Below are 14,140 nucleotides of genomic sequence, written 5' to 3'. Positions count from 1 at the left end.
TAATATTCTCCTTAGTGAAATAAAATGGCTTTGGTTAAAGTTGCTTGTTATTTTAAACTAAGATTTATTTAGTACCTTCTAATGATGAAGTATTGTTATGCCCTGTAGCAAATAAAGAGTTAGCTGATTTATGCTTTTGGCATCAATGAGCCATAGGCATGTTCTAAAATAATTTAATCAATTCAGAGTGGAAGATTGTGAGGAACAAATGCTAAATACGATTGACAATTTGCAAACCTAATCAACTATATCCTCCAGGAGCCCAGGCTGCTACTTGTAAGTATTCTCGAGAAGACAGAAGAAAGGAAGTCCTTCTGCAATCAACTCGTCAGGCTGAATGTGAGAAAGAAGCCGGGTCAAGGGTAAGAACACTGATTTTTGATTTACAAAGGACCAGTAGAGTAGCACCACCATTCTTGATAAAAGGAAGTTGCTTGATCATGGTTATTTTCTGTGTTTGGTTGTGTAAGGTATTAGGACCAAACATGCAGCTGGTTAACTAAATGTTCTCCATAGTAATCTGTGGATGGAAACTGCTCCAAAATGTTTTTTACAGAATGTGCTTTGGAATGGCAATCTGGTTGAAGGGTAGTGTTTATCTTAAAGTGACTCTCCAAAACTGTTGATGGGCCTGAGAATGCATCCTGCTTGCAATCTAGCAAGTTAACTTGCTGCAGTTTTGTGGGTGCTGGAAGAAGCAACCAGACATCTGGTATGAGACAGATGGCTTTATTACTCACTGTACAGCATGCTGCATGAGATACACGTTTGTGTGATTTCCTTTGGTCTCCCAAACCCATGAGGTGATGGGAAGAGGCCCAGAAAGATACTGTATATGTGGTGGGTTTCATCACAGCTGAGGGACTTCAATTCTCGGGAACTCAGATATTTCATAATGGACTGCAAGCAAACCTGCCTTTTGTTCTGAAGGGAGATAGTAACTCTGTTATACTGGGCAGTAAACAAACCTACCCTTTGCTCCAGAGGGGCACACTATCTCTGTTTTTCGTGACTGTTCACTACACAAATCTCCTTGGAAAGATAGTTTTAGAGCAAAGATTGTCAGTGCCTCTGCTCACAAGAAGTGTAGAGATAAGAGAGACCACGAAGAATTGTCTTCCAACACCTGTATTATCTATAAATCATAAGATTTTCACTTAGTCTATATTTGCTTTAGGATCATTTTCAGGGGCTAATGGTATGGGCGGGAGAAATGTACCTCTCCCAAGCAACTGCTTGGAACTGACAATAACTAAATATGTTTACACTGTTTCAGCAATTTTGTTAATTAGGTTATGTATACAATAGAATTTAAGTGTTCTAAACAGATTTGATTCTGTTCAGCCTTTGTTAAAAGTCATCTTTGATAGGAGAAAATCCAGCTCCTGCTTAAATGCCTGTAAGCAGCTCCTTATCTGATACATTCATTTTTTGAGGGCTTAATTTGACTGGGCATTGTGCTAGGCACTGGGGACACATGTATGTAAGAAGGAGGCCTTTTTGTCAGGAAGCTTTCCCTTTAATAGAAGAAAAAGAGGAAACACGGGTTCCTGTGAAATCATAGAGAAGAATACCCAATTCATTGTCATGTTTCAGGAAAGGCTTGTTTGGGAGAGGTAAATTTTTAATTGAGTGTTGAAGGACATACGTTATCAAGGCAAGGGGTAGAGAGAATAGTCTAAGAAGAGGGGAATAATGTGTGCAGAGACATGGACAGGAGAAAGCGTGAGGTAAGTTCAGGCAACATCAAGCCATTTTGAATTACTCACATGCAGAATTTGTGGGGTGAGTGGTGAGAGATGAAACTGCAGAGTAGGCAGACAGCAGAACATATGGAGTCTTGTGTGTCAAGCTAAGGAATTTCAAAAATCTATGGTTAGGCTTTATAGAAGCTTTGGTGATAAAATCAGATCTGAATTTTAGAATGATCCTTCTGATACCTTTAAGGAGAAGTGATTAGGGGAGAGGTAGAGCTTAGGTCAGAAGATTAGAGGCAGAAAAAAAACAACTTAGATTGTTGTTATATTAATTAAGGTCTAAATTAAGGATGTGTCGATGAGAATGGGGGAAAATGGATTAAAAGGATACGCAGAGAGTAGAAATAGGACTTGGTGACTGATTCAATGTTGGGAGTTAGAAAGTCTAGGATGACTTTATTGTTTGTAACAGTGCAACTGTTCAAGAAAACAATTTTGAAAGAGGAGTAAGTTTGTGTGTGTGCGAGTGATGGTGATAAAGAGATTATGAACTCATTTTGCACATATTGAGTTCGTGCTGGGTGGAAGTTAAATAAGGTCACTGCAGAGAAGAGAAGCAGAGGGTCAAGAATGGAATCCTGGATAACATCAACATTTACGGGACAGCTGCAGTTGTTAAAATTCTGTATTATTATAACTCCTAGAAAATTGGTGTGTTACATTGACAACTATCATTTCTTCTAAAAACAAAACGTAAAACAAATAATAAGGCTTTTGAAACAGCAGAAGCTTAATGTTTTCTCTCTACTTCTTGACATAATGATATCCTTGAGGATATGTCATTATATGTAGACAAAATTGTCACAATGTGCAGTCTGCACAAAAAAGCTGGATGAAAGCTTGAAACTTCTAGAAAAGGAAAAGTTAGATGAATGGTTTTTATAGGGAAAACTATTAGAAAAGTATTTACTTTTTTGTAATAGCTACATTAAAAAAAATAGTGGACTTTAAAAAACTATAAAATAGAGCCGTTTGCTAAAGGGATATATTGGAAGCATTTAATTTGTGCCCCTATAAAAAAGTAGATTCTTTTTAAAATATAGATAGTTATTTGACCCTCAAGGGACTCTAATACTGATTACTGTACTATTTTTTCTTCATGGACATTCATTTAAGGGGTTTTTATTATTTGGGTAAAATTGATTTAGTGTATAAAAAAAGCATTCTTATAATAGAGCTATTCATCTGGAAGGTTAGCATTCTATTAGATTTTATTTTGCTCTGTAGTACATTCTTTTAACTATCTTATTTTAACCAGGTTTTCATTTAAACAATTTCAGCAAATGATAAGACTAATTCCTGAATTTGCAATGAGAATTGTTGGTCTCTTCAGCACATCCTAACGTCAATGATATTTCTTGGTCAATAAACTTATGATAAGATGTCCTGTGTCATTATCAAGCAGTGGAATTTCAAAATATCGATCACTTCTGTTGTTTTCCAGCCCTAAAAGTAAATTAAAAACAAAATTGAGGATAATCAGTACTGGTGTGGGTGTGGGAAACTTGACCCTCTTACTCATGGTCTATAGGAATGCACAATCTTGTTGGAGGGTGATTGGCCAACATACATCAAAAGATCAAATAAGTATACTACCTTTGACCCATAAATCATACTTTTAGGAAATAACTCTAACATAATTATTGGAAAACTATATAGTTTTGTATATAAAACATTGTATATACTTTTTGAAAATGGGAAACAACTTAAAATTGTGACAAAAGAGAGGTGTTTAAATAGGTCTTAATACATACACAATGGAATACTATGCAACTTTTAAAAAATGAGTATTATGCTTATTGATGAGGTATCATAATATATTGTTTACTGAAAAAAATAACGTCAGTAATTTGACTAGATGGGCCCAATTCATGCTATTTTGAACCTTGTTGGTTCCAAGTACTCAAGTCCAATAGAACACATAATTTAATAATGATGAGGAATTCACATTTTCAGTGCACAGTGAAATGTCTTCAAAGTCCCGTCTGTACCTCTCACGGCTCCATAGCCTCCAGCTGAATGGCACCTGGTCATGGCTCCTGGATGGTGACTGCTTTCTCCACTCCTTTCAGCCTTGGGTTCATATTTGAGCCTTTGAAGCAAATCACCAGTTTTGTTCTTCCAACTTTGTTTCTCCCTGCTCATTTCCCTGTTTCTGTGTCATAAAAGTCTAGAAAAGACTGGGGAGGTTTAGTATGTGTGAAAACAAAAACAAACTTCCCTCTTATCAGTTTTTGTGGCGTGGAAAGTAAGCTATGAACCCTCCAAAGCTAATAAATTTAACATAATTTTATGTCATTTAAAAACTATGTGTATAGAAACACACATTACGTATAGTCTAGAATAATAAATCAGAACATTGAAAGTTGTTGTTGCATAGTGGTAGGATTTCAATTAGTCTCTATTTTTATATGCTTTTCTATAAGTTCTGAATTTTTTTACAATAAGCAGATATTGCTGTTATAATCAAAAGATAGAATAATGTTTCAAAAGCGTTTTACTACAGGCAGACGAAACATCATTTATTTTGAAATTTGCCTGATGTCCCCTTTATTCAATGCTGAGCAAATATATCAGGTCTCAAATGTTCGATCAGCAGATCTGCACTAGCCTTCACTATTAGAAATTGTAATCTTGAGCTCAAACATTGGACCATATCAGCATAAAAAATTTAATAAGCGTATCCTTCCTACAAAAAAGATATTAACATAGGAAAAACTCACATACTTCATTTTTTACCTCAAAAATTGATTTTGTAAAATTAATTTTATTAGAGAAAACAAAGGCTGCAGTGATGATTCTCAAGGAAAAGACTAGGGAAAAAGGAAGTCCTTAACCTGCTCTGTTTCATACAAAACAAAAGGCAAATTATCCTAATGCCTTGGTTTGCAATCGCACAAAATGTGGCAGGTTTTTTTAATGAGATGATGACAATTTTTGATGATCTGACTCATTTAAACTGCAAATGTCCTGTGTGGAACATGCTTCTGGATAGCAGAGAAAGTCTGGGTAATGGGGACCTTTCATAAAGGGATTTATCCATTTATATATCTTCATCTTTGCTGAATAAGAATGGAAATTTTACATTTTGACTGAAGACCTGAAGAGTGACAAGTATACAATCTACCAGTTATTAATTTCTGGGACCTAGTTGTTAATGCCTCTTTGAGGTGTAGGGGATTAAGCAAAGGTTCAAGTGAAAGATTTTATTTCCCTTAGTTGAGAGACCAGTATGGTCAAGAGACCATAGGGAATGTCCAGTTGGTCTCGAAATTTACACACTTTCTCAGACACTGGAAACCTAGCTATTGAGTCAGTTCACGGCTTTTTAGAGAAAGCTGCATGAAATTCAGAGTAAGCCATGATTTCTCCTCACACTGACTGACTACAGACTGAAATTTAAGCTCATTACTTGTGGTGGAAACAATACTACTTCTGAAATACATCCATGCACTTTTTTCCACTTCTTTGTTTCTGATCTCCCTGTCTTCAGCCAGAGGCATATGTTTAATCTGGGGACTGATGTGGATTGTATTAGCAAGGATGCTAAATAAAGTCAATATTTAGCTCTTAACATCCAGAGTAGCATTTTGAATCCTCAAGATCACAGTCATGAAAATTAGCTGAAGTAGGGAGTGCAGAGGATTTTCTAAAATCATTTAGCTTTCATGAATATATCAGGAACTATCCCTGAGAGGCTCCATCATCAAATTCAACAATAAGCCAGGAGTGGAGAAAACCGAGAATATGTTTTAGGAAGTTTCTCTTTGTAAGAGTGGGTGAGAAGCCCACCTAGTTTGGTCCTAGGGGATTGTGGGAAGAAGGGAAGCTCAGTATGGTGAAGGGATCAGGAGTTGATGGCTCTGCTTTCTCCTCCTCAGAATGAAAGCTGAGGACACATTTCTGGGCGCTGCCTGAGAGAGCCTTAAGGTTGCTAGGAGAGGATCAGCAGGATGCAACTTCCAACAGGTCCCAGAGCAAGAATATGTCAAAGAGTAGAGGTGGTTAGATGACTGAGGATAGTGACCCTCAAACAGGGCTCTGCTTCCACCATATGGCTGTATGGGTGATGGTGAATTCAGAAGTTCCCTTGGGATACAGAAAGACCGTGGAGGAGAGCTGGGAGAATCTGCACTACAATATTGTGTGGGGTCAGCAGAAAGGGTCCAATGTGTTGCAAAATCCTCAGCTTGAGGGGGTGACTACCAGAAGCACAGCCTTAAAAGATCAGCTCTGGGACCAGAACAGACCTGCCACTCTGCTGTTGAGACTGTCAAGGGTTCAGAAAATACAATACAGACTAGATGGCCACTTCACCCCTGCATCTATGATGGCGCAGAGCATCTTACTGAACCAGATACCTTCTTGTACTATTTTGGAGAAGGATAGGGGAGAGGGAAGAAAGCTAGAATGTCAATAATTTACCAAAAAGTGACTGAATGGAGGAGATTATTTAAAATGGAACAGACAAGATGCTATTTTTTCAGCAAATGCAAAGTTTAGTTATCCCTCTTTCTCCCCCTACTCCATTGTGTATTAGGCTCAGGAACAAGATTAGAGCCGTTAGTGAGGAACAAAGATGCTGCATTTTTATCAGTCATCAAAGTGTAGTGTGTTAAACTTTTCAGACGCTTACCTTTGTTTAATATGTGGTTGTTCAGGGTAGAGGGTGTGATTTGTAAGAGCAAGCCTTATCTTGACTATTAGAAGTAGGGAAATAGATATTAAGATCTTTAGGGATCCCTCACAGTATGGGAGTGAAGTCTAAGATTCTACATTGTAAAAAAATCTCCAACAGTACAGCCAACAGGAGAAGCTAAAGATTAGGTTAGAAACTTTAGGGTGATTGTTATATACTTGAGTGCCATACTTGATCCACTACTGCTAGTGTATAAATCAAGGCCCATGGATTGCAGAGGATAATGATTTGACCTAAAATTGTTAGGTGAGCTTAGTTCTGAGTTCCTGTGTGGCCATTGACTTGCTCTGGGATATTGAACAAGCAGCTTAATTTATCTGAGGCTGTTTGCTCTTGTATATAATGGCTCCAAAATGGATGTTGGTTGGTCTGGACTGGATGATATCTGAAATCATTTTCAACATTCTATCATTCTCTGACTAGGCTTTGGTCTTTGAAAACCAGTTGAAACCCTTTAGGGCTATCCCTCATATTTTCCCTTAAGGAAGGATTATGCCAGTTTATACAATTCAGAGAGCAAGAGAATAGTGAACAACAAGGAGACAAGGTAATGCAGTGGTTAAGGGTGTGGGCTTCAGGGTAGGGCCATCTGGGTTCAAATTCTGACTCCATCACTTAAAGCTGTGTGACCTTACTTAACTACCTCAAGCCTCAGGGTCTTCATATGTGAACTGAAGATAATAATAAGAGGGGCCAGCCCGGTGACACAGCGGTTAGGTTCACACGTTCTACTTCAACAGCCCGGGGTTCACAGGTTCAGATCCCAGGTGCAGACATGACACTGCTTGTCCAGCCATGCTGTGGTAGGCGACCCACATATAAAGTAGAGGAAGATGGGCACGGATGTTAGCTCAGGGCCAGTCTTCCTCAGCAAAAAGAGGAAGATTGGCAGCAGATGTTAGCTCAGGGCAAATCTTCCTCAACAACAACAAAAAAAGATAACACCTATCTTCTCCTCATTCTGCTCTTCCTATCCCTTAAGATGTCAATGAAATCTTTCATTCAAGAATGCAATCTATATTTATTGAATACCTACCATGTGGCAAACATTCCTCTAGGTGCTCTACTTTCCTGTTGGAGAAAATTTTGCAAAGGAAAAATACTGCCACGGTCATGACCACGTTTTTGACCACAGGCAATAACCCGCAATGAGGAGGAAATACTTCCTTTGCCTCTTTAGCTGGGCTTATTACTATTATTATTTTAGTTATTCCTTATATCAAAAGGTATAGCTTTGAGTTATTTTTCAGGTTATTTTTTAAGTGCCTGCTGATTGTTAAGCAGACATATGAGGCTATATCATGGCAGCTGTTCTCTATCTTATAGTGACATACATATGGAAGACCCATTAGGATAGGGTTGATCTAGGATATCTGCAATTCCCTGCACTCTAGCTGCGTATCCATCTTTTCTTCTGCCAATAAAGCAGGCATACCTATGTATGCATTTGAGCCTATTGTTATAAAATAAATAGCATTGAATATTGCATAATATATTTAAAAAGTAAATTATTCACAAATTGTTTATGAAATGCATTCTTACTGGTAGAGTGCACCCACTGAACTTAAGAACTATGCTTTAGATGTTTGGAAATTTCAAGACTTTTAATTGGGCATTTGCTGTTAAATATGAAGCTGGGAAATCTAGATATAATTCCCTATTCTTCTACTTACTAATTATGTGCTAATGAGCAAAGCCCCCAATCTCTGTGAGCTTCAGTTTATCATAGGATAAGATGCAAATATTTCTATCCTCACTGAATTATTGTGAGACTTGGATAAGGTCATATATGCTAAGTTCCACTGCACAAATATTATTTACAGCTCTTGGTCTTTGGAGGTTTGTTTAGATTGTTATTGTCTTTATATTTGATCTTTCAAAGCTATTATTGCCTACTATCTTATGCTAATCTAAATAGAACATTTATTTTTCTTTAATTGCTTTTTATGATCTGTTACACAGAATGTGGGGAGTAGACATTGTGGGGAAATTTTAATCCTAGATTTTTTTAATAACCCACAGCTCCACTTTTTCCAAACTATATCCTTTTTCCTATTGAGGGTGCGTAAAGAATGATGGAAAGTTTCCCCAAAGCAACATAACATATATGGCTGCATCTGCTTTTTCAGAGTAGCTTTTCATGGTGACATCAATCAAATTGCCATCTTTTAGGGACTACATCCAACAGAACAAATTTAAAATAAAACTTTTTCATGGTAAATATATAGAATTGTATATGGATTCTTCTGCGCATTGGAATTTATTCCTCTTTATTCTCTCAGCATTTAGGAGTTTGTGAAGAGTCGGAGACAGTGTAAGCCTAGGAAATCCTGAAAAGTGGCTATTGGTATTTGCCTGCATTGTCTATATTTACACACAGCCGGGATCTAAGGGCTGCTCTTCATAAAATGTTTCACAATGTCTTTGACATTATTTAGAAGGGATTGCTTAAAAAATTTTCCACACCTGCCCTTTAGACAGCCAAGTCAGAATCTCTGAAAGCGGAGCTCAGCAAACTGTATTCTTATCAGGCTCTTAACAGGTAACCTCAGTTGATTTTTATGGATGCTAGGATTTGAAAAGAATTTGTCTTTCGTAGAAATACTTGCCAATTAGCTTCAGTCAATAGTCTGACAGGAAACAAGAATGAAAACATAGGTCAGAGGAGGATAAAAATTCTAATTAGGTTTTAATAATGCTGAATCCTCTCATTCCAATGGGAAAAATGGTAGATAGTAAATTGGGTCAAGGCTAAAACCTAACATTTTGTTTCTGTTAATGATCAGTGGATTACTAATTGTCCCTTTCTTTCTTGTTTCAAACTGTTCTGGGACTCTAATTTATGTACGGCCAAATAAATCTTGACTTACATGGCAGATGTTTTATTGTTATTATCACTATAAGTGATCACTTTAATAACTCTCTGATTATATTTATTGTACAATGGATATCTGGGTTCACTGCTTCATAGGAATGAAGTAACATTACTTTCATTGGAAATGTGTTCCAGAAAATGGTTATTCTGGTTAGCTTTCCTTGACAAGAAAACTGTTAAATACTTAAGGCGCAAAGTACAGGGGTAGGTTTCTCAGGAGATGAATAAGATAGGGTCTCTACCTTCTGGAAATTTAATAAAATTAAAGAATCTGGTCTTCATCAAATATCATTAAATTTCTTGACATTTGATGATCACCAATTCTGACCACCTTGCATGGTAGTATCTGCCAATCAAAAGATCACTGAGAGCATTTATGAGGCAATTTATATTCTGATGAATGAATTTGGTATGTCAAATTCCCATACGTCTCACTTCTGTTGAAGTCGGACCAGAGCAAGACGAATTCCTAAAGACAGAATGAACTGTACATTGCTTTCTAAGCAGTAATAAAGATATTGCTTCATCTTTTGTTATATAAATCTAAAGTATCATGAAACATTTTATGACCATTAGTAAAAGAAGGAATCAATTACCTTTGGAAAATTATTGTGGGTGTTTTATAATAATATTTCGGAAATTGCCTAACTATAATTTTTCTTTACTCATCTGCTTCACATAATGACATTATTAATGCATACTTTTGGTGTTGGTGTCATTTGAACTGATATTAAGATTCTTTTCAGAGCTGATAATTAACACTTTTCTGCATAGCAAAGAATATAGTACACATATGGTTTGGTAGTGAAAGATTATTTCCTAGCTTTAAGTACGTTTCCTCTCAAGAACATCTAGCTGCCTAAATTTTAAATCCTCTGCTGAAAGTACTTGTTTATATCGTATTCAATGCTTGCCATGGATGCAGCCCTGACCATCATAAGCAACAATGAGGTATGACAACCACTTGGTAGGAAACCCTCTCCTGTCATACAGAGCCCCTTCCTTGGGGCCTGCTCTTAGGCTTTTGGACAGGCTTCCCTTTGACTTTTGGTGGATTGTAAGGGGAAAGAAAGTAACATACATTCAGAGCAAGAAGTAGCAGTGGGATGAATCCTACAAGAGAAGTGTTAAAAGGGTCTTCTGGGAGTTCAGAAAAAATAGGAAGAGAGTTCTCAGAGTCCCTTTTATTACAATCTTTCCAGTTTGGCAACCTGACATCTTTGAGTTTGCAATCAGAATCAAAACAAAATGTTCCTAAGCCCTGTCTAGTTCAGGGTATCATCAACAGACTAACAACAGTGAATTGTATATGTCTCTATAACTATCTATATATGTCTGTTACTGTTAACGTATATTAAAATAAACTGATGTATATAATAAATAATGTGGGCTAAGTTCTGATTTGCTAATCATTTCGCTGTTTGTATAAATTCTAAGTAAAAATTCTTTCCGATTTCAGTAGGGGCATTTGATCTAATAGACCTAGACAATGTGTGTTATCAATATCTTTGTGTTCAGCATGGACAGAACAAATGGCATCCAGAAAACAATACCTGGTGAGGACAGTTCCTGTTCAGGTATGGGACGCTTTCACATTGTTGATTCAAAATGTCCTAGTTTCTAGTAACATCCTCAATTATATTTTTAATTCCATTCATATAAGTGTGTTGCCCAACACTTAACAATTTTTTTAACTTTGAGGAATTTCAGGCAACATTTTAAATGAAATGCTTTCAAAACTGGTCCTCTCTAAGTCATGCCCCTCATCTTCTCTATCAAAGGTCTTGATACTTGTTCAGGATGGTATTTTTCTGTTAGCATTCTCAGATCCCTTGTGACTTACCCTTTGTGTAACACTCTGTATGGTGGGAGTAGACTGTGACTGTGTTTCTACGTTTGTAGATGTGTTTATATTTTTGCTGGTTGTGCACACCCCTCCCCCATCTCCCAGCCAGATTGTAAAGCTGCTGAAGGGCAGAAATAAAGTTTTCTAATTGAGTTCCTAACTCCAAAGAGTGCCCTGAACATTGTAGGAATTCAGTCAAGGCAAATGTTAACCAGGTATTAAAGCTTTGTCTTTGACATAACATACTATATAAGCTAGAAAGTGTGTAATTTATTGCTATTGTCATTTCAGTCAATGGCTTCTTACCAGAGATACTGAAGGGGATCACAGCCTGTTTATCATCTCCTAAGAGTTTAAAATCCTAGGAATGATTTTGCCAGTGAGCTGGCAGAGAATATGAAGTAGCTTCACCAAATATAATGTTCACCGAACAAATATCCTTGGTGAGTTAATTGAATAAAATGAATACTTGCTAACTCTGGTTGCCGGTTATTTTTACTGAATTCACTGGGTGACTAACTTCATTAAAGCGGCCACAGTTCTTGTATGTGAATATACCATGTACCACACCATAGGCAATATGGTAACATTGAGAGGTCCTCTTCATTATATGAAGAAAGCAATTGTCATGGAAAATACCATAGCTCTATTTAGCACCATTCCTTTAAATACCTCAAGTCTCATATATTACTCTTATGTTGCAAACACAGAGAGTGGTTTTATGGTATTTAGTTGGATCTGTTAGATTACAGATTCTTAAATTGGGACTTATATCCACGAGTGAGTTTCAGGGAATTTGCGAACCCTATGAAATTCTGTTAATAAATTTGCATATTGGTGCCTCTTTCTGGGAAGAGAGTTTACTGCTCTTAGTAGACATATAAGAAGCGAAAGCTCTAAAAGAATTAATGGAAAATGCACTGAAATAAGTATTTATATAGATGCTGCCAAAATAATTAGAGGATTAAATATTAGAAAATAACTTTCCCAGATTCTGTGATTCTAAGAAAATAAGTAAGCATTTTGCTCATTTGTCTGACAAAAGCATGTATATTGTCTATCTTTTACACAGTTTGGCCTCTGCAAAAATTCACAGACAACTGTTTCCAAGTTTTGGAATGGGTATCAGTCGGGTGTATTGATGCCTGATGCTGCCAGCCAAATAATTCCTTTTATTCCACCCCCCACCCCGCCATCAGCAACAAAATGCTCTCTTTTGTAGCAAGAAAAGAAAGCTGTAGGGGCCAGGTGCAAAGTGGCAGATTAGGATTTAACTGCACAGCCACCATTAACGTCAGTGGGAGTCCGCCAGCTAAATTGCTTGCACATGACATTGAAAATATACTCCCGAGAGTTAATACATTTCTGTCCTGGCAGAGTTTTTTCGGAGCGCCTGTGTCTGTGGAAAGCTATCATTTAATCTCAGAGTCCTTCAAGGAAGGTCTGCACTCCTGAGGCCTGGCCCCATATGCCTGTAGTTTCTTTGATGACTGAGGTCACCTGATTCCTGGAAACTCTCCGGGGATTGCAGAATTGGTATGAGCTTCATTGTTTATTCCTTTTTGCTGAATGCTGCAAAGGCTTTTCTTTTCATGTTTACAGAAGATCCTTTGCAGTCGGGAATGTTGAAAGGTGGCCAGGCTATCTCACCTCTTGCCTCCCAACCCCAGTGGGAAGAGAATTTGGATTTACTGCAAATGAAATAGTGAGGAAAAAAAATAAGTGCTCCCTGAAGAAGTCTGTGCCTGTAAGCAAGGTATCCAGAATACCCCAATATGTGCATAATACAAGGGACTAGTCTAAAAGAGGAGTTCAAGTCATGCCGGTGTGAAAAAATCTAATTCTCCCTGTTTACCTGTTTGTCAGTGTTGACACACAATTTCCTGAGTTGTATCCAAATGTCTCTGGGCAAAATAGACACGTGCCATTTCTTTCCTTCTTTTTTTGATTTTGCTTTTTGTGTAGTTAAATGTAGTTTCCTTTAAATGGTTTTTATTATGAGATTTGTGAGTGTGCATGTTTAGTTTTTAAAACACTCTCCCCTATGAATCTAGTGAGGATTTAAAACTGTCGACATTCTTTTTTTGTGACCAACCTTTGGTATCTTCAAAGGTATCCTTTTGAACATTTGAGTTTAATTTCACTTTGTATAATTAAAAATTGTTCTAATTTATCCTGGCAATTACTAATTATTTTAAAAATGAAGATTTCTCTGTCTTGCTCTGGGTTTGGCTGTGTCTTCCTCATTTCTGGTTTCATATGCTTGGTAGCCCTGCTCTGATGTTTGAAGCATAGACTTCGAGAGCTGGAAAGAAGCTGAAGTTTGACACTCACCTTAGCTTCATAGATGGGCAAACTCTGGCCTTGAAAGCTAGGTGACTTGCTGGTGGTTTCACAGTTGAGTAAGTGAGAGGGGAGAGAATAGAATTCTGAGAACACCCGTTAAAGCAACCCAATCAAAGTAATAAGAGAACAGAGTAATGATTTGTTCTGTTATCATTACCAGAACACTACATGTAACCACACTCTCCACCCCACCTTGACTTCAGCTTAGGATAGAGGGGCATTAAGCTGGTCTGGTCAGTGGAAATGAAAATGTATAATAGCCTAATACCCTCCACTATCATAGCATCGGGCTATAGAGTATCATAAGCTAAAATCAAAGAAGCAACTTTTTCATAATCTCTGATAGGCTGGACCGCTTTTATCTTATTATGATGTTTTCTCCAATTCATTCTCATTCAGTTCACATTGTGGCTGTAACAATCACAGCCTATGGTAAGTACATTCATTTTTTTAAAAAGGACAGAAATTGATATTAATTTTATTCTGTGTTCTTGTGTTCTCCTTTTTAGCCTTTGACATCTTATGATCTAATTATGTTATTTGTTATTGAGAATAAAGTTTAGACTAACACTAGGTTGTACAAAAATATCAGACCTATCCATTATTCTTTGCTAATT

At 37.1% G+C, this 14,140-nt stretch overlaps 1 long non-coding RNA gene across 1 annotated transcript in view; it reads left to right on the top strand.

Annotated features, from left to right (window-relative positions):
• The first annotated feature begins 248 nt into the window (after positions 1 to 248).
• The window catches only part of LOC123278982 (uncharacterized), a 92,144-nt gene continuing 78,252 nt past the window's right edge, over positions 249 to 14,140 (top strand). Inside the window, exon 1 of the long non-coding RNA XR_011496051.1 lies at positions 249 to 362. This is a non-coding gene — a long non-coding RNA (uncharacterized lncRNA). The remainder of the gene's footprint in view (positions 363 to 14,140) is intronic.

This window comes from Equus asinus, chromosome 20, assembly GCF_041296235.1.
Source record: "Equus asinus isolate D_3611 breed Donkey chromosome 20, EquAss-T2T_v2, whole genome shotgun sequence".
Classification (NCBI taxonomy): domain Eukaryota; kingdom Metazoa; phylum Chordata; class Mammalia; order Perissodactyla; family Equidae; genus Equus; species Equus asinus.
This window is presented reverse-complemented; position numbering and strand designations above follow the sequence as displayed.